This window comes from Tupaia chinensis, unplaced genomic scaffold (assembly GCF_000334495.1).
Source record: "Tupaia chinensis unplaced genomic scaffold, TupChi_1.0 Scaffold143758_1, whole genome shotgun sequence".
Taxonomy (NCBI): Eukaryota; Metazoa; Chordata; class Mammalia; order Scandentia; family Tupaiidae; genus Tupaia; species Tupaia belangeri.
This window is the reverse complement of record NW_006203607.1, coordinates 2269292-2282985: the sequence shown is the minus strand read 5'-3', so window position 1 is coordinate 2282985 and position 13694 is coordinate 2269292. Positions and strand designations below refer to the sequence as shown.

The window sequence follows — 13694 nt, the reverse complement described above, 5'->3', positions numbered from 1 at the left end:
CTTGAATTGTGGTTGACTACATAGGAGTCCAGCGACATAGCCATTACTCCATCTGCTGGACCCGTCTCTGGTCAAAATGAAATAAATAAATAAAGTTAAATAAAATAATTCTTTAAAAAAAAATAAAGGGACTTACTTTTAGAGAAGACCCTGAAGATTGAGAAGGGGCTGGACAAGTGAAGAATGCTCCAGACAGAGGGAAGAGCAAGTCCAAAGCCATGAACGGGAAGCTTGGGACTGAGGGGCTGAAGCAAGGACTGTAACTGGGAGCCACCTGCTGGGACTGGGTGATCCGACCCTTTAATTCCATTTAGTGCACATAGGAAATAATTCCAGGAAGTGGTGACAATCTGGGCAGACACAAAGGCAGAAAAATGTGTATTCTTTTAAAATTATTTATTTATTATCATTTAAATTTGCTATAGGACATGTGTGCTCACTAGAGAGAGATCGAGAGAGAGAGAGGGAGAGTAAGAAAGCAAGCTACTGGGTCTGGGACTCAAACCATGATCGACATGTGGGAGTTCAGTTCCTTAACCACCACGCCACCTGCTGGCCCCAAAATGTCTATTTTTTTCTACTGTTACAAACATGTGGGGTAGCCACACGTTTGAGGAGCTAGACAGGAACTCTGGTGACCTTAGGAAGTGATAAATGTGATAAAGCTAGATATTTCAACTTAAAAGACAGCTAGATAGAAGACTTCCTGACTACAAACTGGTAGGACTTAGATTCTACCTGAGTATATTTTGAGGATGAGAAAGAGACAGAATAGAAAATAATTGTGACAGAGGCCTGGACGTTTGATTCTATGTGAAACAAGAAGGGGGTGCATAATTTTAAACAATGGAGTTAAATTTGGGAAGATCAATCTCCAAAGTAAGGGGCTGAACTTGAAGCAGGGGTACCTGTTGGGAAGCTCTTGCAATAGTCCACATGAGACAAGAGTAGTAAGGGGGCTGGCAGGTGGCATGGTGGTTAAGGCAGTGGACTCCCACATGGTCGACTGCGGTTCAAGTTCTGGACCTGGTGGCTTGCTTTTTCACTTTTCCTCAATCTCTCTCTCTGTCTCTCTCTGGTCAAACTAAAAAAATAATAACAATAAATACGATAAAATAATAAAATAATTCTTTTTTTAAAAAAGAATTATTTGTTTTATTTTATGTATTATTAGTATTCTTCAGTTTGACCAGAGAGAAACAGAAAGAGAGAGAATGAGAAAGCAAGCAGCCAGCCCTGGTACTCAAACCACAATCAATCATATGGGCATCTAGTACCTCAACCACCATGCCACCTGCTGGCCCCAATAAAATAATTCTTTGGAAAAAAAAAAAAAAGAGGAGTACTTGTGTAAGGGAGGTAATACACAGAATCACACCTTCCTTAAGTCCAAATAATGTGAAATCCTCCAGTGGCCAAAGAAGTGCCTGGGGGAAATCTCTGCTAGGAGGAGAAAGGTTGAACTAAGATCTGTGAGATTTTTGAGTCTCCGTCTCCATTGGGGGTTCTTGGCTTTTGGACACCCAGACCCTCCATGAAGACATAGCAACAAAGCCTCCGAGAAAGAAACAGGAAGCTCCTAGGAAAGAGAGCAAAGGCTCCTGTTCTCGGTGAGGCGCTGACAGTGAGTTTTAGGGAGACAGCCTGGGAGAGAATGGTGACAATCGCGGAGGAAAGTAATTCAAAGTGAGTGTCTGGAGCAGGTCGACTCCTCCCCATCCAGTGGCTATTCTTGCCCTTCACTCTCTTCTTCTTTTAGAGGACATTATGCTATTTACTTCTATGGTTTCATCCCTCAGGCATGGATAAGTAGAGATTGGTAAAAGAGGGCCAGCAGGTGGTGTGGTGGTTAAGGCGCTGGACTCCCACGTGGCCAACAGCAGTTCGAGTTCCGGACCTGGCAACTCGCTTTCTCACTTTCCCTCTCTCTCTCTCTCTCTGTCGTCTCTCATTGGTGAGCACACGTCCCCTCTAGCAAATAAAAATAATAATAAATAGGGACCAGCAGGTGGCATGGTGGTTAAGGGTGCTGGACTCCCACATGCCATAACTGTGATTCATGTCCTGGACCAGGTAGCTTGCTTTCTCACTTCCCCTCTATCTCTCTCTTGCTCACTCACTCTGTCCCTGTCTGGTCAAAATGTAAAAATAAATAAAGTTAAAATAACTATAAAAAATAATGATAAATAAAAATAAAATAAATAATTATTTTTAAAAATTGGTAAAAAGAAAATAGAGATGGAAGAAAAATTCCTTAGTACCAATTGATCGGCCCTAAAATCTAACCTGATTATATTTTGAGGACAAGAGAGACTAGAAAATAGTTACGAGAGAAGCTTCCGTGTTGAACAACAGTGAGTTAAGATCTTCCAGCTCCCTTTACATTGCTTCTGTACTCCCTAAGCAAACTTCTGGTGCTAATTTTATTTCCCAAGCTGCTTTTTCCATAGGGAGGTCATTATATTTCTTGGGGTAAATGAGTCAATTGGGCTCTTGTGACTTAATCACCACCTTGGTGAAATCACTGAGAATTGAGGGCTTGAACTCACAAATCAAACAGTGTAGCCTCCTCGGCTCCTTCAAGGAGCCACAGCGTGGGTCGCTCATGGCAAAATCGTGAACACAGTCGGCATCCACAGTCAGTCTGTGTAGACTGGCTACAGTACCAGGAGTGACAGCTCGTCTCTGGAACGAAATCCTGTAGCAGTGACAGTGTAGCGCTTACCCAGGGCTTACCTGATGTCTGTCCCTGTTCTGGGCATTGTGGATACATCTTATTAGATCTCAGACTTTCCTCTGAGTCAGTGCTGTTACTAATGTCTGTCTTAAGTTGAGAAACCAGAAGTTCCAAGAAATAAGATGATCTAAAGGCATACAATTAATTAGCAGCTGGAGCTGGCATCCATACTCCACAAATGATCCCAGAACCACTTGTTTTTACTTATATGGAGGAAAAAATTAGCACGACTACAGTAGGTGTCCAAAATGTTTTTTGTTTTTGTTATAGGGCATATGTGCTCGCTGGAGAGAGAGGGAGGGAAAGTGAGGAATTATCTCCAGGGGATTGGCCATGTCTCAACCCCTTCTCCTCCAGTCCCCTCTCAAGATTGTAGGCATGCACGCATATGCACGTGGCATGATTTTCAAGCCACCAGGACTCAAATCACGCAGTTGACCATGGGGGATCCAGTGACTTAACCTCCACGCCACCTGCTGGCCCTCCGCAATGTTTTTTAAGACTGGATAGAAGGGTTTTTGTTTTGTTTTGTTTTGTTTTTGAGAGGTTTTCACTATAGGGCACGTGCACTCGCCAGACAGACAGAGAGAGACAAGAGAGACAGAAAGCAAGAAATCACCCCCCAGGGGGGATGGTCACACCACAGTCCCTTCTCCTCCATTCTCCTCTTGGGATTTTGGGCATGCATGCACACACGCCCGGCGTGAGTTTTAAGCTACCGGGTCTGGGACGCAAACCATGATTGACTACGTGGGAGTCCAGCGACATAGCCATTACGCCAACTGCTGGTTCCCCAGATAGAAGGTTCTTTAAACAGTAAGTAGCTAAAATCATTTCTTGTCTTAGCATGGTCTCCTGAGAATTACTCAGGTTTTCATCAAGGGGAACTGGGAGTATCTATAGAACTAGAATATGGCTAAAAACAGTTGCAATTAGAGGCCAGCAGGTGGTGTGATGGTTAAGGCGCTCCCATACAACTGATTGAGGTTTGAGTCTTGGACCTGGTGGCTTTCTCTCTTTCTCTCTGTCTCTCTCTGGTCAAATTTAAATAAATGAATGAATAAATAAAATTAATATAAATAATTCTTTTTTGATAAAAACAATCCCACAGCATTTATTGCCAGCTAGTAATAACATAAGGGTAATCAAAACAATATGAACACATTTTTAGAACTATACTCTCCTCGAAGGGAACAAACTGCTGTCTTCTCAGCAAGTTCTCACTTCGTTTATCATTTCTAGTTGGAGACACTTTGTAGCAGAGCTATATTATCTCCTTTTAACATAATCCAACCCAGTTGTTTTCTTGACTTTGTTTTAGAATGACTCTCCTCTGCATCATCTAATACAAGGCGCATACACTCATCCAAACCAATGACACAGCTTTCTACCTTCCATCGCACATTCACTTGCTCATAGAGCCACACCTGAATCCGGGATCTATTCTGCAGGCATCTGAAGATGAGGTTGATGGGCTGCACCATCACCTTCTGCACTTTCTGGCCCTAGCCTCAGTACGCCATGGTGGAATCTCACAAAGGCCACACCAACCTGCACGCCGCCTCAGAAAGCAATTTCCGGAATGAAAAAAAAATTCTTAAAAAAAAAAAAAAAAGTTGCAATTGAATTAAATGTATTCTAACTTCTGTGGGGTGGTGGGCAGACAAAACCCAGGACTTGTTTTATTCATGATGTAGGTTCAGCCCCCGGGACAGTGCCTCATTGACAAAGACTGTCAATGAATAGTGGTTGAACAAACGGATGAATGCCACGCAATACCCGCCCGCGATCATCCCGCACAAATCTGTGCGTACCCTTCCTCTCACTCCGAGACAGCTCTCACCTCAAAATCCCAGCATTTCCTCTCTCCTTCCACCTTAGCTGATGATTTCCTCAGATTTGGTAGAGAAAATAAAAGCAGCATTCAGGCAATAACCCCCAATCTGCCACCGCCAAACTTGCATGCCTACCTGCATCTGCACCCACACGCTGTAGATTTCCTCCCGTTGAGATAATAGTAATAATAAAATCCATCTCGAATTTCTCTGCTAGACCAAACTCTTTTTGTAGTCCAAATGCCACCTCTTTCTCCTTCTCAAGGACTTTGCTCCTCCACTTTTTCTGCACTGTTTTTCCCCTCCCTGCCTCCCTGGATTATTCTCGTACACATAAGTACACGAGCTCCTATCTTATCCCAGATCTCATATCCCCTTTTGGCTCAGCCCATTTTTATTCTCTTCTTTCACAGACAAGCTTCTGTAAGGGGCTACCTCCCGCTTCCCCCGTGTTTACTTCCTCAGTTCACATTAATTCTTCACTCCTCTCTAACTGGGCTTCCAAAGGCCCACAGAAACTTCTCCAGCTGCGTTTACTACCAATGTCCACGTTGTCCTAGCATCGGCTACTGCTTGTGATCGCATCCAGTCGCGTTTCGGTACCAAAAGCTATTTCTTTCTCCTTTTTTTGGAGAGGTTTTTGCTATAGGTCATGTGCACTCGCCAGAAAGACAGAGAGAGACAGACAGAAAGCGAGATATCACCCCCCAGGAGAGATGGCCACGCCACAATCCCTTCTTTTCCATTCTCCTCTCAGGATCTTGGGCACGCACGCACACGCGCCTGGCATGAGTTGAAGCCACCGGGTCCGGGACTTGAACCGCGGTCGACTAAATGGGAGTCCAGTGACATAGCCATTACGTTAACTGCTGGTCCCACAGTACTATAAGCTTTTAAAATTTCTTCTTTCATTTAGCAAATATTCCGTGCCCACAATATGCCAGCAATGATTGTACCAGACACTAGGGATAAACCAAGGAATAAAACGAGTCGCCCATTTTCAAAGAACTTGCCTGCTAGTGAAGGGAGACGCATAAAAACAGCGAAAATGTAAAGCCAAATAATATAAAAAGAAAAGAGAGCAAGGGCGTGAGAAGGCTCTCTTGGATACAGTCATCATGAAGCAGTACTTGAATCCAGGTAAAGTGATCAAAGGAGAGTTCCCCGGCAGAGGGAGCAGTAGGTGCAAAAGTCATGGGGCTTGTTTGTCTAACTTAAGAATGGCAAGGCCATTGTCAGACCATGCCTGGTACGGAGTGGTGAGAAGTGAGCTTGCAGAAGTAGCAGGGGCCAATGCAAGCAGAACTTTGAGGCTCTGCTAAAGAGTTTTGCAAACCACGGTCGGCCATGTGGAAGTCCAGCGCCTTAATGACCATGCCACCTGTGGGCCCCAAGGGACTATATTTTCAGTTGAGAGCTTAAATTGGGTATGGAGCGTGAGAAAAAGAACAGAAAGGGCAATTCTGAAGTCTTTGCTTAAGCAACTAAATGAGCCAGTGATGTCTTCTCTGGGAGAAAAGTAATCCTATTTTGTAGGTGATGCCTACTAAATTTCCAAAAAGAGACAGGTAGCAGGTCGATCTGGTTTGTTAGGACGATGGTGATCGTTAAACAAGTTCACTGTTATCATTTGTAGGGCCTAGGAGCAAAAGAACAAATGGAAGCCCACACACAGTATGCCTAAATATTTGTAAGTTATAACCAAGCTAACAAAGCACTGTTAAATCAAATCTGTTTATTTTTCTCTTTTTAAAACATTTTTATTTTTTTTTTTTAGTGCATGTGTGCTTGCCAAGGTGGGAGGAGGAGTGACAGACAAAGAGAGAAAGTGAGAAAGTGCTACCCCAGTGAAATGACCACGCTGCAGTCCCATCTCCTCTTAGGATCCAGCTGCGTTTACTCCCAATGCCCCCGTTGTCCTAGCATCGGCTACTGCTTGTGATCGCATCCAGTCGCGTTTCGGTACCAAAAGCTATTTCTTTCTCCTTTTTTTGGAGAGGTTTTTGCTATAGGTCATGTGCACTCGCCAGAAAGACAGAGAGAGACAGACAGAAAGCGAGATATCACCCCCCAGGAGAGATGGCCACGCCACAATCCCTTCTTTTCCATTCTCCTCTCAGGATCTTGGGCACGCACGCACACGCGCCTGGCATGAGTTGAAGCCACCGGGTCCGGGACTTGAACCGCGGTCGACTAAATGGGAGTCCAGTGACATAGCCATTACGTTAACTGCTGGTCCCACAGTACTATAAGCTTTTAAAATTTCTTCTTTCATTTAGCAAATATTCCGTGCCCACAATATGCCAGCAATGATTGTACCAGACACTAGGGATAAACCAAGGAATAAAACGAGTCGCCCATTTTCAAAGAACTTGCCTGCTAGTGAAGGGAGACGCATAAAAACAGCGAAAATGTAAAGCCAAATAATATAAAAAGAAAAGAGAGCAAGGGCGTGAGAAGGCTCTCTTGGATACAGTCATCATGAAGCAGTACTTGAATCCAGGTAAAGTGATCAAAGGAGAGTTCCCCGGCAGAGGGAGCAGTAGGTGCAAAAGTCATGGGGCTTGTTTGTCTAACTTAAGAATGGCAAGGCCATTGTCAGACCATGCCTGGTACGGAGTGGTGAGAAGTGAGCTTGCAGAAGTAGCAGGGGCCAATGCAAGCAGAACTTTGAGGCTCTGCTAAAGAGTTTTGCAAACCACGGTCGGCCATGTGGAAGTCCAGCGCCTTAATGACCATGCCACCTGTGGGCCCCAAGGGACTATATTTTCAGTTGAGAGCTTAAATTGGGTATGGAGCGTGAGAAAAAGAACAGAAAGGGCAATTCTGAAGTCTTTGCTTAAGCAACTAAATGAGCCAGTGATGTCTTCTCTGGGAGAAAAGTAATCCTATTTTGTAGGTGATGCCTACTAAATTTCCAAAAAGAGACAGGTAGCAGGTCGATCTGGTTTGTTAGGACGATGGTGATCGTTAAACAAGTTCACTGTTATCATTTGTAGGGCCTAGGAGCAAAAGAACAAATGGAAGCCCACACACAGTATGCCTAAATATTTGTAAGTTATAACCAAGCTAACAAAGCACTGTTAAATCAAATCTGTTTATTTTTCTCTTTTTAAAACATTTTTATTTTTTTTTTTTAGTGCATGTGTGCTTGCCAAGGTGGGAGGAGGAGTGACAGACAAAGAGAGAAAGTGAGAAAGTGCTACCCCAGTGAAATGACCACGCTGCAGTCCCATCTCCTCTTAGGATTTTGGGCATGCATTCATAGGCACCTGGCGTATTTCTCAAGGTGCTGGGTCCAGGACTTGAACCACACGGTCAGTCATGTAGGATCCAGCTGCTTTTAACCATTATGTCACCTAGCAGGCCCTATCCTTCTTTTTAAAAAAAACGGGTGGCAGCAGGTGGCGTGGTGGTTAAAGCTTTAGACTCTCACATTGCTGGCCGCAGTTCAAGTCCTGGATCTTGTAACTTGCTTTCTCACTCTCTTTCTTTCTCTGTGATGAAATAAATAAATAAATCATTCTTTAAAAAAAAAATAAGAAGAAGAGCCAGCAGGTGGCATGGTGGTTGAGGCGCTAGACTCCCACGTGGTTGACTGTGGTTCAAATCTTGTACCTGGTGGCTTGCTTTCTCACTTTCTCATCTTCCTTCTGTCTCTCTCTCTCTCTCTCTGGCAAGCACACATGTCCTATAGAAAATAATAATAATAATAATAAATAAAATTAAATAATTATTTTTAAAAAGAAAGAAATTTAAATTTGCCATGGGGCATGCATACTCACCTGAGACAGAGAGAGAGAGGAAAAGTAGGAAAACACTGCCCATGGGGGACGACCACGCCACGATCCCTTCTCTTGCATTTCTCCTGCCTTTCAGGGTTATGGGTGCACTCACACACACACTGCATGTTTTCCAAGCCTCGAGGTCCAAACCACACAATTGGCCAGGTAAGGTCCAGCTGTCTTAATCACTACACACTGGCTGGCCTCATCCTTCTTCTTGATAAAATACTTTAATAACAATAAAATTTGAAAACATTTTAAAGCATGTTTATGATGGAATGTTCAAAAATATCAAAGATGACTGAATTTAATTATTATCATACATGTCTGGGCATTTTATTGATAGGCTGGAGATGGCTGGGTAAATTATAAAATATATACATTATTAAATATATTTTCCATATGATTTTTTTTGCTTTAGCAAAATCATTAATTATAGTATAGTAATAAATATTTTCATCTAGTTTGTGTCTATTGACGATAATAATCTATAAAGAGTTAAAAATAAAATGTAATTATATCCAATATAAACAAAACTTATTTTCATAAAAAGTTAAGAATGTAAAATGTCAAAAACTATTTTTCATATTTTAAAAAAGGTATTTTTAAGAAATATTTATTTTATTTTATGTATTCTTTCATTTATTTTAATTTAACCAGAGAGAGAAACACACACAGAGAGGAAAAGTGAGAAAGCAAGCCACCAGGTCTGGGACTCAAACCATAGTTGGCCATGTGGGACTGCCCAGCGCCTTAACCACCACGCCACCTGCTGGCCCCAAAAAAGGCATTTTTATCTATTTTTTTTTTTTTTGAGAGTTTTTTGCTATAGGGCATGTGCGCTCGCCAAGACAGACAGAGAGAGACAGAGAGACAGAAAGTGAGAAATCACCCGCCAGGGGGAATGGCCACGCCGCAATCCCTTCTCCTCCATTCTCCTCTCGGGATCTTGGGCACGCATGCACACGCGCCCGGTGTGAGTTTAAGCCACCAGGTCTGAGACACGAACCACGGTAAACTACGTGGGAGTCCAGTGACATAGCCATTACGCTAACTGCTGGTCCTGGTATTTTTATCTTAAAATATTTCAGTTTTCAGGACCAGCAGGTAATGTGGTGGTAAAAATGCTGGACTCCCACGTGGCTGACTGCAGTTCAAGTCCTGGACCTGGTGGCTTGAAACTCACATCAGGTTTGTGTGCATGTGTGCCCAAAATCCTGAGAGGAAAATGAAGAAGGAATGGTCATGACTATATCCCCTGGTGGGGTGATTCCTCATTTTACCTCCCTCTATTTCTCTCCAGTGAGCACATGCACTCTATGGCAGAAAAAAGAAAAGAAAATTCAGATTATCTGTTAAAAATAAAAGGCAAAAGATAAAATTCAAAAATTCAAACTTTTAAATCAAACTCATAGAAATAATGCTAGAAAATTTCATTTTAAAAGCACTTAATTCAGTCGTATTAAATATATTGTCATACAAATAAAGTTATCCCCAGGACCAGCAGTTAGCATAATGGCTATGTCGTTGGACTCCCACATAGTCGACCGCAGTTTGAGTCCCGGACCCAGCAGCTTAAACTCATGTTGGGCGCGTGTGCGTGCGTGCCCAAGATCCCGAGAGGAGAAGGGATTGTGGCGTGGCCATCCCCCCTGGGGGGCGATTTCTCGCTTTCTATCTCTCTGTCTCTCTCTGCCTTTCTGGTGAGCGCATGTGCCCTATAGCAAAAACCTCTACAAAAACAAACAAACAAAAACAAACAAACAAATAAAGTTATCCCCAATGCTAGTACTTGTTATCCATCCCTTAAAAAAGTGAAAGCTCAGGGCCAGCCCTGTGGTGCAGTGGTTAAGTGCTATGCAGAGAAGGTTGGATCCCACTTGACTGACAGGAATTCGAATCCTGCTCCAAGCAGTTTGAAAAGCCTCCTGGCGCATGGTGCTTAGGATCCTGATGGAATGAAGAACTGGAGGAGAAAAGATCGTGGCATGATCAGACCCTGCTTGGAGGGTGTTCTCTCTCTCTTGGTCTCTCTTTTCATGTCATGTATACATGTGTCCTCTGACATTAAAAAATTAAACATGTAAATGCTCAGTTTTGTTTCTCGCTCATGTTACAATTAGGCAGATGTGTGTGTGCATGTGTGTGTGTGTGTATTTAAGGACAATAGAAAATGGTTAATTTTGCAACATTTTCAGTCACCATAGGAAATTCTTGTGCATCTTATGCTAGTTGGTCAGTTTTTTCTAATCCAGGAATTGAAACATGAAGAAAGGCAATAAAAAAAGGACATTCGCCACTACCAGGAAACAATACTAGGTTATGCAAGAAAATTGCATCTGTGCTATCCGAGAGGACCGGATGACAAGGTAATTTTGTGTTTTCTCTCACCTAAGTGCTTCTGTGTTGAAATTCTTTCTGCACAGCACTGCAAAAGTAGTTCCTATTTCTCTTAAGAACGACTAGCATTAGGTTGTAATTTCTTAGTTTTTTTTAATTGTGGGAAAAATACAAATAATATAAAGTTTACCTTTTTACTTTTTAGCTCTTGCTATAGGGCATGTGTGCTTACCAGAGACAGAAAGAGAGAAAGAGAGGGAAAGTGAGAAATCATCTCCAGGGGATGGCCATGCTGTAGTCCCTTCTTCCTCAGGTTCCTCCTGGGATTTGGAGCATGCAAGTACGTGCGCCTCGTGTGAATGTCAGGCCATCAGGTCTGGGACTCAAACCGCAGTAGGCCCTGTGGGAGTCCAGTGTCTTAACCTGCATGCCATCTGCTGGTCCCATTTTAATCATTCAAAAAAGTTTATTTATTTATTTACTTCAAGAGAGATAGGCACTCCTAACAGTGTCTTCACCTTATGGCTCACCCCTAGTTTTGTTTTTTTTTAGAAAGCACTTATTTCATTTAATTTATTATTATTTTAATTTGCCATGGGGGTACATATGCTAAACAGAGAGAGAGAGGGAGAAAGAGAAACCAAGCCGCCAGGTTTGGGAGTCAAACTGTGGTCACCATGTGTGAGTCCAGCACCCTAACTACCACGCCAGCTACTGGCCCTACCTCTAATGTTAGCCATCCCAGATCATGGGTACACACATGTCCAGTGTGCTCCAGGAGTTCCTGGGACTCAAACTCAGAACCTTTCATGTGTAGGTCCAGTTGCAGTAGCACTGCACGACCACCTGGTTCCCATTTTAGCCATAGTTAAGTGGACAGTTCAGTGGTATGAAGTGCATTCACTGTGCTGTGCAACCATCACCACTGTCCTTCTCCAGATCTGCTTCATCTTCTCACACGGAAACTGTGGGCCCATTGGACTGTACATTTTTTAAAGAGTTATTTATCTATTTAATTATGTTTGTTGTCATCATTTTTTTTTAATTTGACCAGAGAGAGAGAGAGAGAAAGGAAAAACGAGAAAACTAGCCGCCACTGGGCATCGAACCACAGTAGGCCATATGGGGATCCAGCGCCCTAAACCACCATACCGCCTGCCAGCCTCTTAAACTGTAATTCCTATGCCTCCCTCTTCACCCAGCCCCTGTCACTATAAATTTGACTACGTACCTCCTGTAAGTGGAATCATATGATATTTGTCTCCTTGTGACTGGCTTATTTCACTTAGCATAATGTCTGTGAGGTTTATCCATATGTCAGAATTTCTTTCCTTTTAGAGGCTGAATGATATCCCATTGTCTGTTTAAATACATTTGTTTTATCCATTCATTCATCGACGAGCATCTGGACTGTTGCCAGCTTTTGGCTACTATGAATAAAGGTTCTGTGAACATGGGTGTATAAATACCAGTTCAAGTACCTGCTTTCAATTCTTTTGCCACTCCTCAGTTCTGATGTGATGAAGAGCCGTGTGCCTAGAGCATGAACAGCGGTAGCTATGAAAGCAACTATCTAGGGCTGTACTTTGTGCTGAGTGCTGGCTCTCTAACAGCTGGGGGTCCTATGTGTTCTTTAATAGAATACATATGGGCCAGCAGGTGGCGCGGTGGTTAAGGCACTGGACACTCCCACCTGGCCCACCACGGTTCAAGTTCAGGACCTGGCGGCGTGCTTTCTCACTTTCCTTCTTTCTCTCTGTGTGTCTCTCTAGTCAATGAAATGAAATGAATGAGTAAATCAAATTAAATCAATTATTTTTAAAAAAGAATATATATACCTAGGGCATACATACACACACACACACACACACACACACACACACACACACGATAGATATTTATATATGTACATGCCCAGATGGTGTTGTAGTGGTTAAGGTGGCTAGATCCCCCATGGTTGACTGTATGGGTTGAGTCTTGGACTCGGTGGCTTGAAAAACCTGCTGGGTGTGTCTGTGCCAAAAATCCTAAGAAGAGAATCTTTCTTTTCCGAGAAGGCATTCCCCACGGGTGGGGGGGTGGGGGGTGGTGCTTTCTCAATTTCTCTTTCTTTCTCTCTCCAATGAGCCTACATACACTCTGGCATTAAAAAAGAAAGAAAGAAAGAGAGAGAGAGGGAGAAAGAAAGAGAGAAAGAAAATGGAATGGGGTAAGGATGAAAGACTGATTGGAAAAGGTTCAAGAAAGAATGAGAGGGGGAACCAGCAGTTAGTGTAATGGCTATGTCGCTGGACTCCCATGTAGTCTATCACGGTTCGTGTCCCGGACCCGGTGGCTTAGAACTCACACTGGGCACGTGTGCGTGCGTGCCCAAGATCCCGAGAGGAGAATGGAGGAGAAGGGATTGTGGCGTGACCATCCCCCCTGGAGGGTGATTTCTCGCTTTCTGTCTCTCTGTCTCTGTCTGTCAGGTGAGCGCACATGCCCTATAGTGAAAAAAAAAAAAAAGAAAGAATGAGAGGAAAGTAAGTGAAAATGGGATCTTGCCAGTTCTTTAGAGACTTTTTTTTTTTTTTTTAAGAGAGATTCTGCTATAGGGTGCAAGCACTCATCAGAAAGACAGAAAGTGAGAAATCACTCCGAGGGGAATGACAATGCTACAATCCCTTCCCCTCCATTCTCCTTTCAGGATTTTGGGCACGCTCACACACGCACCCGGTGCGAGTTTTAAGCTGCCAGCTCTGGGACTCAAATCACTGTCAACTATATGGGAGTCCAGTGATGTAACCATTATGCTATCTGTTGTTCCCTAGAGAAGTTTTTCTATAAACAGGAGAAAAGATGTAGGATGGAAATTAGAGGGGGATGTGGTGATTTTTTTTTTGATCTAATAACAGGGTTGTAATAATTGATAGCTCTACCTCTTCAATCCTGCCCTCTCTGAAGCCCCCCGATCCTACTGATGTGCCTATCTGGCCTCCCCCTTTGGATGTCTTG

At 43.2% G+C, this 13694-nt stretch overlaps 1 pseudogene; it reads right to left on the bottom strand.

Moving 5' to 3' along the window:
• Positions 1-3975: 3975 nt before the first annotated feature.
• On the bottom strand, positions 3976-4260 carry LOC106733441 (small nuclear ribonucleoprotein E pseudogene; annotated as a pseudogene).
• Between the last annotated feature and the right edge of the window lie 9434 nt (positions 4261-13694).